Here is a 14783-nt window from a genome sequence, read left to right as displayed (position 1 = left end):
CGTCGCCGCGAAACCGACACTTATCAAATACACATCCGTGTCCGAGCATCTAATGCGTTCACATGACATTCTAAATGCTTGCCTAGCATGTGTGCTTTGACGGCTCAAGCCATACCTACATAAAACATATTTATCTACCCTCTACCCTAGATATTATAGAGCACACAAGATGAGTCGCGAATGTCGTGATCACCACACATTCTGTGTCCATGAGTCAACTTCCTCGCGTTGTCCCGGCTCATGGGAGCCTGGGGTCCGCATGACAACTAATCCTGAGAATTGGCATTGGCACTAGTTTTTACGAAAGCGATTGCCATCTGTCTTTCCAACCCAGAGGGTTAACTTGACCTTATTGGGATTATTTCGGTTTTCTCACGGCGTGTGTGCGATTCTGTGACCATGAGTGCGACCATTTAATTTCAGTTACGTTCATATTTTGTATTTCGAATACGGTGTCAGTAGTATTTTATTTTATAAGTAAAAGAACCCTTATATATGGTGATGTCGTGGTCTCTAACGAACGCTTTATTAAACCATTGCAGTTCCTCTTCCTCACTACTCAAGTACCTACGTGAGACGTTTGAAATCATTCAAATGTCACTTAAAGTTGTTATGGACCTAATTAATGAATAACCCTTTTGACATGTAAAGTTTGTAATTTTATGAATAAATGAATATGAATATGAATATGAATATATTCTCTAGCAATAGATTCCCACTTTCGGTAATATGATAATATTATATTAGTAATAAAAACGTACCGTATTACATATTTTCTTAAATTTTATATTTTCTCGTTCATTCGCCTCTTAAGTAAATGGCGAAACCTCAAGTCATGTTCCGCGCGACCACGACTCTTGTGCACTCGTTTAGCGTTAGCAACACACATCGTGAACCAGAAGAGAGAGTAATGGCCGCACTTATTCGTGGCTGTCATAACTCATAAGCCTCAGTCGTAATATCACTTAAGTAAATAAATAAATAAATAAACTTGATTTAGAGCAGTTTGTTTCTGTTCTAAAGGTAATGTCCGGATGGCTGTTGCGACCAGGGTTCAGAAACCGTTTTATTTTTGAAACAGTTTTCTTTCATACATACAGGGTGTAATTTTTTACGTGATACAAAATATGTTTTTCTAACTCCATAAACAACTAGCAATTGAATGCTCCTACTCTCGTTGAAATCAGACAATTTTATTTTTAATTTTTTTATTTTTTTTCGTGATATTTTTTGTACTTTTAAAGGATATTATGATATTAAAACAGCTTTAAAATGTAAAGTGAACTAAATTACTTTTCAAAGTAGCGTAAATCACAAGTCATTAAACATTTTTTGTGATTTATGCTACTTTGAAAAGTAATTTAGTTCACTTTACATTTTAAATATCTTATAAAGCTGTTTTAATATCATAATATCCTTTAAAAGTACAAAAAATATCACGAAAAAAAAAAAAAAAAAAAAAAATTGTCTGATTTCAACGAGAGTAGGAGCATTTAACTGCTAGTTGTTTATGGAGTTAGATAAACATATTTTGTATCACGTAAAAAAATACACCCTGTATAGTAACGAGAAGAATTTGGGTATACATAATGGTGGCTCTGTGAGCAGTAGACTTCGCGATAAGCTTAAGTAAGAAACATAAAAATACAAAATACTTTGAGTCATTAGTCATTATTACACCGAACTCAAAATTGCAATGGTCTGTGAGTTCGATGACTGACAGATAAGTGGTTTTAACTTTAGGTTTATATGAGAGCTAAGAGTAGACTAACAGACAGTCAGAAACAACAAAGTGATCCCATGAATTCCATGAACCATGTTTGGCACTGAGATAAAAAACAAAGTTTAGCAATCCATGCGATGGCACAACTCTAAGTTTCAAAAAAACATTTTATGATCTTTCAAGGAGGCTAACAAGCAGGTAGTTAGTAGGTACCTGTTACTTTCATTTCACAGTTTAGCAACGTGCCATGCTGAAGTGAATGTTACATTGTGGCTAATACCTAGGTATTATTGATTATGCAATGTTTTACCTTTTTGTTACATAGGAGCAACACACTAGAACGAAACAGTTTTTTCTAAATCATATGCCAAGATAAAAGAAAATGGTCTTAGAAATTAATAGAAAAAACTAAACTTAGCTCTCGTTATTGCTGTATTTTGTACAATTAATATTTTATTATTGGAAAGAATAAATTTGATTATATTATTAAGTATGTATCTGAGAACTACCTGACGAGACGAGCATATCAGAGATTGTACTAGAAATTTTACCGGGCTATATGACCTTGTTGTTAGTTAATATTGTCAGTTAAAAGTGTTAGGTACGCCATGGATGCGCGCGAGTGGAAAACGCAGCAGCTTGCCCAACGCTTGCGCCATGCGATGTGACATTGAACTGATGAGCTACCATCATTAGGGCCTTTATGCGCGTGTCAAAACGCTGCCGTCCATAGCAGACCTGGCGAGGGACTATTATTGCAGGGGCGAAGACTATTGGAAAATTTGGGAAGACGTGGAGCGACCTTGCAAGCACAAAGCTCACAAACCGGCCCTGACTAGATCACATAGGACATTATTAAGTCGGGCGCGTGTCAAATACACGCACTTACGCCATGTATAAAAAATCTTGCTAAGATAGATAGGTTTATAGCTACTGGATTGACTTGCACAAGTGTTGGGTGGTGATGGTAAGCTTTTAGCGACCGCCAGTTTCCGCTCGATTCGAAAAATGAATTAGATTTCTACTAGACTTCAAAAAAGATATGGATAATTTAAAGATATTAAATATTTTTGTAAGATAGATGTATCAAATTTGACGTTTCCGCGATTCTGGAGGTCCTCTTGAACGTTTTCGACAAGTTATCACTCAGATATCCAAGTCACATCTAGTCGATATCTAATGTAGATCTAGTTGATCTCTAAATCGTCTCTAGATCTTGTGATTATCTCGAAATCCGAATAGGCCTGTTAGGGGATTTTTTTAATCAAATGTCTGAGTTAGACTACAAGTGTAGGACAAAAATGCACTTATTTTAGTCTTGTTTCTGCATATATGCTTGCATACACTACGGAATGGAGTAAGTAGGCATATAATTTTAGCCCGGAAGCCTTTTCTAATATGCATACAAAATTGAATAACTTCATTACAAACTAGACAAGTTTATAATTTTTGTACATGTATAGTAATCATGACCTATTGTAACTTTACAAAATAAGATTTCTTTCTAATGTAATGAATATTAATACAATGGAAATTGGCATCCTTTTAGGCCTGTCAAACCTCTCGTATAACGGTAAATTTGAAAATGGATACCTACTTGAATATTTGAATATTTTATTGGTTTTGACGATGAATATTCCGTCTAACTTTTAGTAATGGCGCGACCCTGCCAAGATGTCAAGAAAAGCGAAAACATCCTTGTTGAGTCAGAATGCTTACATTTACAAATTAATAATATCTAGCTAAATTGTTCAGTTTGTGAAATACAGTTTCGACAGAGGTGAGGTGTCTGTTGCTCTCAGATCCTCGGGTACTAAGTAATATTACAAATGCGATAGTAACTCTGTCTGTCTCTTCACCCTTAGCCGATGTTTGCACAAGGAAAAACAAGTTCAGAACCGAAACTCTTGAAAGATTTAAGTAACTTAAAATAAAGTATCTCGATTAGGTTATATGTGAAGATATCACCAGCAACCCGATTCAGATAGAACAATTTTTTTAAGGTTTCGATCTCATTTTGATACGACGTTAAAAGATCGCTCACGCTGATCGGTGAATGCGAACATCGTCTCATCACCACAAAACCATATAAATTACTAAATCAGAATCAGGTCCCAGAGGTTCCATAGCTATAGGCTATAGTCAGGCCGAGAAAAGTCTGCAGCGATTTTGATAGCCCACGCAGGGCTGGTATCATTTTAAACGTGAAACTTCTATGAAATTATGACGTGTAAATAACACTTCCACAGCGTGGGCTATCAAAATTGCTGTAGACTTTTCTTGGTCAAACTCTACTAGCAGAGGGCCTAAACCCGCTGGCAGCGTGATCTCATAGTTATTTCGCAAACTTTGTTACCATCAAATAGCAATTCGTGTTTGCTTTCACATTTAAATATTACCTCATTCTTGTTTTAAGGTACATATTTTTGTGCTTCGTGTCTTTAGCTGTACCTAAGTGTACATAAGTATGTTTTTGTAAGGGGCACGCACTCTTTAAAATTAATGGTATTTATTTTATTTTAATCTAAAGATAACGACGAGATGACGTTTAACCATTTCTAAAACATTGCTTATATATCAACTTTATTCAATAACAAAAGTTATACAAACTATTATTAAAATTAAGTATAAACTAATCGCTCCATCGTAGGCCACGTCTACGCCTCGGCTAGTCTGTGGCCATGAGTAAGCCCATTCATAATAAAAAAAATAAAAAAATAAAAATACGTAAATTAAAACTAAAACTAATAAAATAAATAAATAAAACTTACCCACCTGCCTTAGGTCCCCCTTATATATTGAATATCACGTATTTGGGAAGCAAATCAGACTAACTGCTAAGTTATGCGTGGTGATGCATAAAAATAGAGCGGTAACAAATATCAATCGAGGCTAAACCAATCTATGAACATAATGAACTGCATCATCGTATATTAGTATGCATCGGAAATTCATCATGAATGTGAAATTTGTTAAAAGTTTTAGAAGTTTGTGGGTACTTAATGTACTTAGGTAATATTGCCAATCATTACATAGTTGCCTAGGTGTTGATCTCAAATATACTTACTACACTAGCAATTTGTAGTTAAATATGAGTAAAATGTAAAATAGTGCAAAATTGTAACCTATTATTGATATCGATGTAAAACTAAAAATTCTACAGTCCTACAATCCAATAAGACCCTTTTCCCAAGCACTCGCTCGAGGTCCGAGCAGCACTCAAGAGTTGTTAACAAGACATCCTAGTGCCATCTACAAAGTTCGTCAATCAGTATGATACCTACCGTACAAGCATACAGCAAACATCGATATTTGAAACTGTGTAGTCTGCAGAGTCTGCTTCCCTATCGCTCTTGCATATTCGATAGAGAGGCAGATAATGAAATGAAATGGTCCAAGAACGCTGCCCTGGGGTAGCTCGGGTGAAGGGCGCAAGACGACTCGTATAAAGGAAAACTTGAAAGTTTCGTCCTCTTCAAGAGTTCTTTGTGTCTGAAGAACAAGTATCTACTTACATCATTAGTTCTGATTGTTGCTACGTCAAGTTTTATCTCGTCTCAATTTCATGGGTATTGTTGAACCTTGTGATTGAAGGGAGTTTGCGGTTGAGCTACCTTAAAATGAGTTCGCTGGCTTGTTAGCGTACTACGACTAATTATTTAATAAATACACCAATCACAGGCAGTCCGTTTGTCACTGTAATGCAAGGTAAGAGCGTTTTCACATTGTTCATACGATATATAGGTAGGATCCTACATCCACAATGTCGGGCCCCTGCGGGGTGTATTTGCAAAGGCGTACACTAAATAGAAGAAACAATTTCCCTATACATAAGTGTACGAATAAAAACGAAAATTATGATATACCGTGATTGATTATGTATATACAGGGTGTTTGGTACATCGTTTGCCAAATTAAAACTGCAGATAGGTTGAGTCATTTGCTATCTTCTCATGCCTAGAAAAACAAAATTAGCCATGGTTTTTTTACTACTACGCAAGTAAAAATTTAAAAATTACGAAAAACTGGCATAGAAGTGAAAAAATATGTGCACCAAATTAAAAAAATTTAGGCCTGAGAAGATAGCAAATGACTCAACCTATCTGCCGTTTTAATTTGGCAAACGATGTAGGTACCAAACACCCTGGGGGCCGATTTTTGAATTTGGATCGCTCGATTTCGTCACTAGAAATAGAAAGTCGGTGAAAATCGGCGAAATGCTGATTTTTGAAAAACGAGCCATCGAAATTTGGAATCTAGTGGCATTAACCACTCGATTTCAATTCTATCAGTAGATTTTAAGTGCCTCGTATTGGAGATGTTATTTAACGAAATACACAAAATCGTGTGGTCGAAATTAAAAAATCGGCCCCCTGTATAGTAAATATATACCGCGAAGGAAACATCCACTTAGACTAATGACTGTTGTATTTACATTTGATTGGTCACGATCTGTACGAGTATGTATCATATGCACAAAGAGTTGCGCCACGCTCGATGGCGCCGCATATGAAATGATAAGTCGCTCGGTGAAAGTGGTGTTATGGCTAATATTGGTAGGCTTTGAGCATGTTAATATGACCAAGATTAAGGTTACGTCATTATTATAACAGCGAATTTGAGTTGGTCGTCACGTCGTCGGTACCATCATAGGGAGCAGAAAAAATCCTCTCGAAACAAAAATGGAGAGATAACTAAAATTATCCACAGGCACGAGGTTAGAGCTAGTCTTTCTAAACTGCTGCATATGACATTTAACGTTAACATTATTATTGGAATAACAAATTAGATGAGCGGATTGGCATTGAAATTAAACTAGTATAGATCTTTAGTTCTATTTATTGCAGATTAAAAACTAATAATTTACAATATCATTAAAACTAACTATAAATTAAAGATTTAAAAACTAAACTAAAATTAAAATATAACTACTTAAAAATTAAACTAATACTTATAATATTATATAAAAACTAAAATATACTAATAAAATATATGAAAATAAAAAGAAGTTATAAAGAGAATACACCTTCTAAAATCTCTGCCTGCGGCATTGAGCCCATAACGCTGGCTGCGTTACCTCTCTGTATTCTTGAATAATCCTCCATAATCTATTGGCTATGTGCACGATAGCAGTGTCTAGTCGTTGTTACCTCTACATTTAGTTACTTGATAAGCCCGCTCCACACTCGTGCGCGAATCGCGGCGCGAAGCCGCGAACGCGAGTCTGGAGTCGATTTCGCATATCAGCGAACTAGACTCCACACTCGCGTTCGCGGCTTCGCCCGCGATTCACGCGCATAGTCTGGAGGGCGCTATAGACGATTTCACATGAAAGTTCACATTTCTCCCACGTCGAGCGCGAACGTCGCTTTTAATTTCCTTGTTGTTAAAAGGGATCGATCATGGTGATAAAATTCAGATCTGTTCAGATATTTGTTAACACCCTTGGCCGCACCGAGATTACTGATGGCAATTGTACAGTCGTGTTCACAAATATAGTACCTATTTTAACAGCTAACGTTCCAACAATAGGTACATATATTTGTACGATCTTATTGTTAGTGGCTTAGATGCGTGTAAATTTGGATGGCTTTTAAAAATGTTTGTGAACTCGACTGTAGTACAGTCATCTGCAATGATATGTGACACAACGAAGGCCGCAAAAATATCTGACACGATCTTATTTGTAGAGCCATAAGAGCGAGTCACATATTATTGCGGCCTTCGAAGAGTAACAAATTATTGCAGGTGACTGTACACGGAATCATACGTAACGTACATAGCTCGATAGCAACGCCATCTGTGCTGCGTATGGGGTTTTACAGCACCGTAGCACAGGCTACTATGTATGGTATGGGCCTCGATCTTACAAGTTGTGCAGAGTGAAAGCCTTACGAGTACGGTCTAACCAAACTTATTCATAGATGGCGCTGTTATCTGAAGTGGTAGGTAGTGGTAATCAAAATTTTATCGCATAAATTCCAAATGACATCTACTTTAGCTGTCAATAAACTGAGTTAATAATCTGGAGCATGTGGAGCCGACTTCAGAGAGCCCTGTATCGTAAGTACATCACTGTTAAAAAGCAAAAAAATATTGACATTACCCGTTCTGTACATACTTACACGTATTTTGGTTAGGGAAAACCCGTCTTGCTTTAGAACTATTACTATGACATCAAAACGAGGTGCTTGTAGGAATAAACTTTTCAGACAACAAATCTTTCTCTACCTAAGAAGAATATCTATGGAATGGCAATACAAATATTTAATAAAAGAAACTGATACTGATAGTTTTAAGGAACAGCCATATAATTTATTTAAAAGAAAATTATATACACATTTAATTGATAATTGCTTTTATTCGATCGATGAGTTTTTGGGAAATTGTAATTTGTAAGCATGATAAAGTATTTATTGATTATGAAATTATTTATTTTAAATATATTATACATATTACCAAGTAAGACATTAACTATCAATTTAATTTTAAATTATTATTTTTTTTACTTTGGCCATATACTTGTGCCATGTACTTAGATTATAAGAATGCATGTATGTACATATAGCCAGAATATAGCTCTATGGGTAATGTATTGGATATTTGTACGCCATATTATGGTAAAATAAGGAATGAGAATGAAAACTTTGTATACCACCCATTGTACCCTTATATATTTTTGATTGATTGATTGATCTGATTTATTCTGGAGATCCCTCTAGTCTCACAATTTTATGATAATGTTTATTATGTTAACAATGTTTTGAGTAAGCCATGTCAAGGTGCATATCGAATGTCACGTTGCGTCACTCTTTCACATGCATAACAGTCTTAGATTTAGACCAAGAAAAGTCTGCAGCGAATATGTTGAACGTCAAACGTCTCTGAAATTATGACGTAGAGATAACACTTGCACTGCGGGGGCTATCAAAATCGCTGCAGGCTTTTTTTGGTCTAACCTTAATAGCCATTGGAAATGTCATTCAATTTTATTATTGTCTACCGTATTGCCGCGCGATAAGTTCCAAATTAAAACAGATTTTCCGGCGAGGCAGCACTCACGTGCGGTCGTTGCCTCTGAATATTATCTCGTAGACTCTTGACTCCTGAAGTGTATTACTGGTAAGTTACACGTCTAATTGTCATCAACCGGTTGTTAATTAAGGCAATTACAATTAGATATGTGCATAGTTTTTTTTTTCAAACAGAAGATTATCCACAGGAATTAAAGAAAACTTTTATTTTAGAAATATAATCCCTGCAGCTTCTTCTCCGCCATCGCCCTACGTGACATTTCCATAATCTCCACTGACATGGTTGACAGTCCTCAATTTTACACTTATATTGTAGAGTTGTCGTACAATACATGTACAATTTATTAATGCTTATCTATTTACGTTACACTGTGGAACCGAATATTTAAACAGTTGATCTAAATAATCTCTGAACAATGATTGAGTAAATTGATATCACATTCGCCGTTTCTGAATACACGCGTTGTCCGCGCGGCTCATCCTTTTGCAAAACCTGATTAGGTAGGGTTTTTGGCTGGACTCGATCATTTATTAATTCCCATTTTATAAATTTGAACCTTAATCCGCAACATTTAGATTACTATTTTAGTTGATAGGGATGGACAATTGAAATAACCGGTATGTTTTACGAGACTTGCTGGTGCCAGACTTTATAAATTCTGTGGTAGGTATTAATCTTATTCAGTTTGGGTTTTTTATATACCTAGCTTCTTTCGGCCATGCATCGCTCTACGTGACAACATTATTTCTATCTCCACCAATTGAATGGCTGGCAGTCCTCACCTGTGCATTTATCTATAAACTTCTTACCTCACATTGTATGTCGCCCGCGTTATTTTGAGGCCGATATGACCTTTAAGAAAACGCGTACGCCATTACATCTTAAAGGCAGACAATGCAGTTGCAATCCGGCAGCCTCTGGTGTTGTCTGCAGGGCCATGGGCGACGGTAATTGCTTACCAGTGATTCGTCTGCTTCTTAACAAAATACAGTGTGTACACAGAAATTTCAACCCAAGTAAAAAAGCTGGCCAATTACTCGTACTGATGACACATAATAAATAGTAGTATTATCATACTGATGATTTCAGTGCCTACTAAAGTTTACATGTCAGGAACTCCATATAAAAGTGAACTATCACAGGGACCATCATTTGACGCAAGACGTATAACGACATAATAACAATGTTGTGAGAAAGTGCACAGATAAGAGAATTGTCATCACTCCATCACCCGTATGCGAGGCGTGATGCCTATTGCCATTTCCGGCTGGTAACGGTTCTCCGAGTGCTCTTTACTTTGTATTACATATTTACAATGTAAGCTAACTAGTTGCATGTTAGGATTGACCAAGCTAACTCTACATGCCATTTGTAATGACGAATGACGCGCCGTGGAATATAAAGACGGGTCTAGGTATATTAATTCGCATAACGTAAAACTCCTAATTCAAATTGACATAACATAGATTACGCATAACTTTTAAATCGCATAACATTATTTCGCATAACTGAGTACGCATAATGTTAATGCGCATAACGTATATTGTCATAACAATGACTTAGGATAAATGTAATAAGCATAACGTTACTTTGCATAATTATTAAATGGTAGGTATAAATATAAAAGGAAGAAAACAGATTGTTACGTCACCAAAAAGCGGTATATTTCAATTAAAATTTAATTTGGATGGTTTTTTCCATCCTACCGTTTTATAGGTATAGGTTCTATTTACCAGTTAGAGGTACTGACAAATGTAATTTTGATTGTATATATTATTTTATTTATTTAATAGATCTGAGGAGTTAATCAGGATGTGAATATATTTAATAGATCTGAGGAGTTACTCAGGATCCTTGGATTGTCAAGGTTTTAAAATAAATTATTTAAGTGGTGTTTGCAAAAAATGTTCTACTCGGTTAATGAACACTTTTTTTCTACCAATGCCTAATTTTCTTTTTATTTTTTATTCTATTTTTTCTTTATTTATTTTTCTTCTTAAGTTAGGTTAATTATAATATGAATATAAAAGTAAAATATAAAAACACTTACAAAACAATAAAAAAAAATTATAAACACATTATAAAAAACCTAACCTAGGGTGCCGCCGGCAGCGGGGCAGGGCCCAAGCTGCCGGTGGTCAGGGCCGCAGAGTGAGGAATCGACGTAATATACGCGCCGTGTCCAAAATTACCGCCTTCTGCATCTGACCCTTGATCCAACCACCTAGCGAGAGTCTCTCTAGGTGTTGGTCGAGACTCTTCGCTATGAGACCTTCTATTTTATTATTATAATTACTGTACTGTATTAGTTTGGCATGTAAATATTATGAATTAAAATCTTGTGTTTGCCACTTTTCTATATGCATGACATTGATCCGTTATTTTAATTTTTTTATATTATTATTAATTGTTTAATCTGACATTGCTATAATTTTATTTTTAATTGGTTTTGATGACATGCATATTGAGAGTCAAAGTATTGTACGCCAAATTCTGGCTGATTGTGATGTAACCAAATACTAACCCTACCACCATTTATAACCACTCACATTCAAACAATAAATAATTTGTAGTTGTATTTGTATTTGTATATCTATTATCGGGCTGTTATAAAAAAACCTATCGAAACATCGAAGGCTAAGGCCTTCTGAACCTAACCTAACCGAGTTGGGTAAGTTGGTTTTGCCCTGATCCATTTAATACGCTCGCTTTATAAAATTATGCTAATTCATTTTATGACAGTTAAAGTTATAGTTAATAATGTTATGGATATTTAAATTATGCGTAGTCATTATTATGCGCAATAAGTGTTATGTTTTTTTATTATTATGTCTGTTCAATGTTATGAACAATTATTTTATGCCAAATCTGATATGCGAATTCATATTATGACAATTAATCTTAGGCGTATTAAGGGGCACCCTATAAAGACACCTATCTAAGAACTTCAGGTTAAGTTTCACCTACTAATCGATACACTCAAATACATCGCAACATCACTTGCAAATCTAATCCAATTAACCTGTTTTCATTGCTCCTGAGTGTACTGGCGAGCAAGCGGACACCTCTAACTGTACCAGCAATGCTAATGGTGCCTCACTTTGGCGGGAACAAAAACCATGTAACTGTAAGCGATAGGGCGATAAATTAATTAATTTCACCTTAATTCTAGAAAGCGGATGAAAGATGCCGACACCTCTTGGACTAGTGATGGTCATGGGAGTCTTTGCTTTGGTCCACCAAAGACAAGCGGATAATTCCGCCGCTTGGACATCTATAAGACTAAGAATCTAAACCAGTGTTGGGCAAAAAAAGGCCCGCGAAGGGATTCTACCCGTCCCGCCGCCGGTCCTTCGAAATCTATCTATATATATAAATGCAAGTGTCCTGACTGACTGACTGACTGACTGACTGATTCATCAACGCAGAGCCGAAACTACAAAAGCCAGAAAGTTGAAATTTGCACACTAGATTGCATTTATAAAGTGTACAAGAGATAAGAAGCGATTTTGAGAAATTCAACCCCTAAGGGGGTTAAAAAGGGGATGAAAGTTAGTATGGGGTTAAAGTTTTCTTTTAAGCTAGGAATTTGAAACTTCGTAAAAAGATATATTATTAAAATACAAGAAAACTAAATTCAGCGTTTTTGAAAATTCATCCCCTGAGGTGGTGAAAAAGGGGTTCAAAGTTTGTATGGATATCAAAAATTTTTCCGAGTGGTGGACTTGAATCTTTGTATTTAGGGATATTATTAAAAAACAGGAAAAGTAATTTCAGCGTTTTGTAAAATTCATCCCCTAACAGGGTTAAAAAGGGGTTGAAAAGTTTAATCCATTACAAATGCTTTAAAACTTCGTAGAAAGGCATAATAGCCGATTACAAAAAAAGTAATTGCAACGTTTTTGGAAATTCAACCCCTAAGGGGGTTAAAAAGGGGATGAAAGTTCGTCTTCGGGTGCAAATTTTATTTTAAGCTAGGAACTTGAAACTTTGTAAAAACGTATCAAATTCAAAAACAAGAAAACTAATTTCAGTGTTTTAGAAAATTCATCCCCCAAGGTGGTGAAAAAGGGGTTGAAAGTTTGTATGGATATCAAAAAAATTTTCGAGCGCGGGACTTAAATCTTTGTATTTGGGGATATTATTAGAAGACAATAAAAGTAATTTCAGCGTTTTGTAAAATTCATCCCTTAACAGGCTTAAAAAGGGGATGAAAGTTTGTATGGGGTTAAAGTTTTCTTTTGAGCTAGGAATTTGAAACTTCGTTAAAAGATATATTATTAAAATTCAAGAAAACTAATTTCAGCGTTTTTGAAAATTTATCCCCTAAGGTGGTGAAAAAGGGGTTGAAAGTTTGTATGGATATCAAACATTTTTTCGAGTGTGGGACTTGAATCTTTGTATTTAGGGATATTATTAGAAGACAGGAAAAGTGATTTCAGCGTTTTGTAAATTTCATCCCCTAACATGGTTAAAAAGGGGTTGAAAGTTTGAATCCATTACAAATGGTTTTCAAACTTCTTAGAAAGGCATAATAGCCGATTACAAAAAAAAGTAATTGCAACGTTTTTGGAAATTCAAGCCCTAAGGGGGTTAAAAAGGGGATGAAAGTTCATCTTGGGGTGTAAATTTAATTTTAAGCTAGGAACTTGAACTTTTGCAAAAAAAGGTATAAAAATAAAATACATGAAAACTAATTCAAGCATTTTTGAAAATCATCCCCCAAGGTGGTGAGAAAGGGGTTGAAAGTTTGTATGGAGATCAGATATTTTGTGAGTGCCGAATTTGAATCTTTGTATAAGGGCATATGTACCTATTATGATCGAGAATACAAAAAAAGTAACTTCAGCAACCAACATCAAAATCCACTTGACTTAAAACTTCATACAACTTGCTAAAAAAGAAAAGTACTTAATTTCAACATTGCTTGGGTACTAAAGATGTAAAATGTTGAAGATAAGATTCCACGCGGACGAAGTCGCGGGCAACAGCTAGTATTTAGTATATGAGCGGCGAAATAATAAATTTGCATTTATGCTGCAATTGGCTACTTTCCTGCTAGTCAAATCAGCTTCTTTTTTAGAACTGTCAAAACGATTTGCTAATATGGAAATTATATGAAAACGAGTGTAATGACGTCACGGTCTACTCACCTACTTTTTAGAATATATTTTAATCCGATTTAATAAATATAATTTGTGGTTAAAAATATCTCTATGGTTAATATATCTGGTATATATATGTGGTTCACTATATGTTTTTCTAATAATTATCTGGTGTTTTATTTCGTGCACAGTGTGAAATAATTTATTTTAAGTAGAGGAATGTACCCAATTCTGGCCCTACACTAAATTTGTTTAAAATTTCTGGTGAAAGTTTGCCCCATGAAGAAAGTTTGCCCACTGTTGATCTAAACTATTTTTATCAAGCAAATACGTCGGCAAGTGATACTATAAATTTTTAAATTAAAGGAAAAATAAAAAAAACTTCATCGAATCGAATTTCTCTATATCTTATATCTGTGTAAAATGCATCCCGCGCAAGACTGCAGCTTAGCTTATAAAATAGCTTTAGATTCCCTTAACTTTGCGATGTTTACAGTTAAGCATAGGTAGTTACTATAAAAATGCGTATGAGCAAATCGCGTCTTCTCAAACTGTATCAAGTTTGTCAAATTGAGCCTCACAAGACTCTTGTACATCACTGCGTGGGACTCATTAGACAATAGTTTTTGTTTTAATTACAGGACGCCGTTACATTCCGGCCGAGGGGCCGAGCTCCACTATGTTCTAAGAGCGTTAATTAAATAAACATTGGCTTCATTTCATTAAACGACAAGGTATGAAGAAGACTGCAGATTTTCTGGTCACTGGAATAAGTTTAAAGTTTTAAAAAGGTTTTTGGTAAAATTTTCCTTGTAGCGCAAGTAGAGTACTTACCTACTTTGACCGTGCAACTTTGAAACTGCTGTGGCGCTTAGTCTAAGTTAGGATATATTGGTTTAAAATCTGGCATTTTAATACTC

This window comes from Cydia fagiglandana, chromosome 6 (genome assembly GCF_963556715.1).
Source record: "Cydia fagiglandana chromosome 6, ilCydFagi1.1, whole genome shotgun sequence".
Classification (NCBI taxonomy): Eukaryota; Metazoa; Arthropoda; class Insecta; order Lepidoptera; family Tortricidae; genus Cydia; species Cydia fagiglandana.
The sequence above is the reverse complement of the archived record's forward strand: the minus strand, read 5'-3'. Positions refer to the sequence as shown.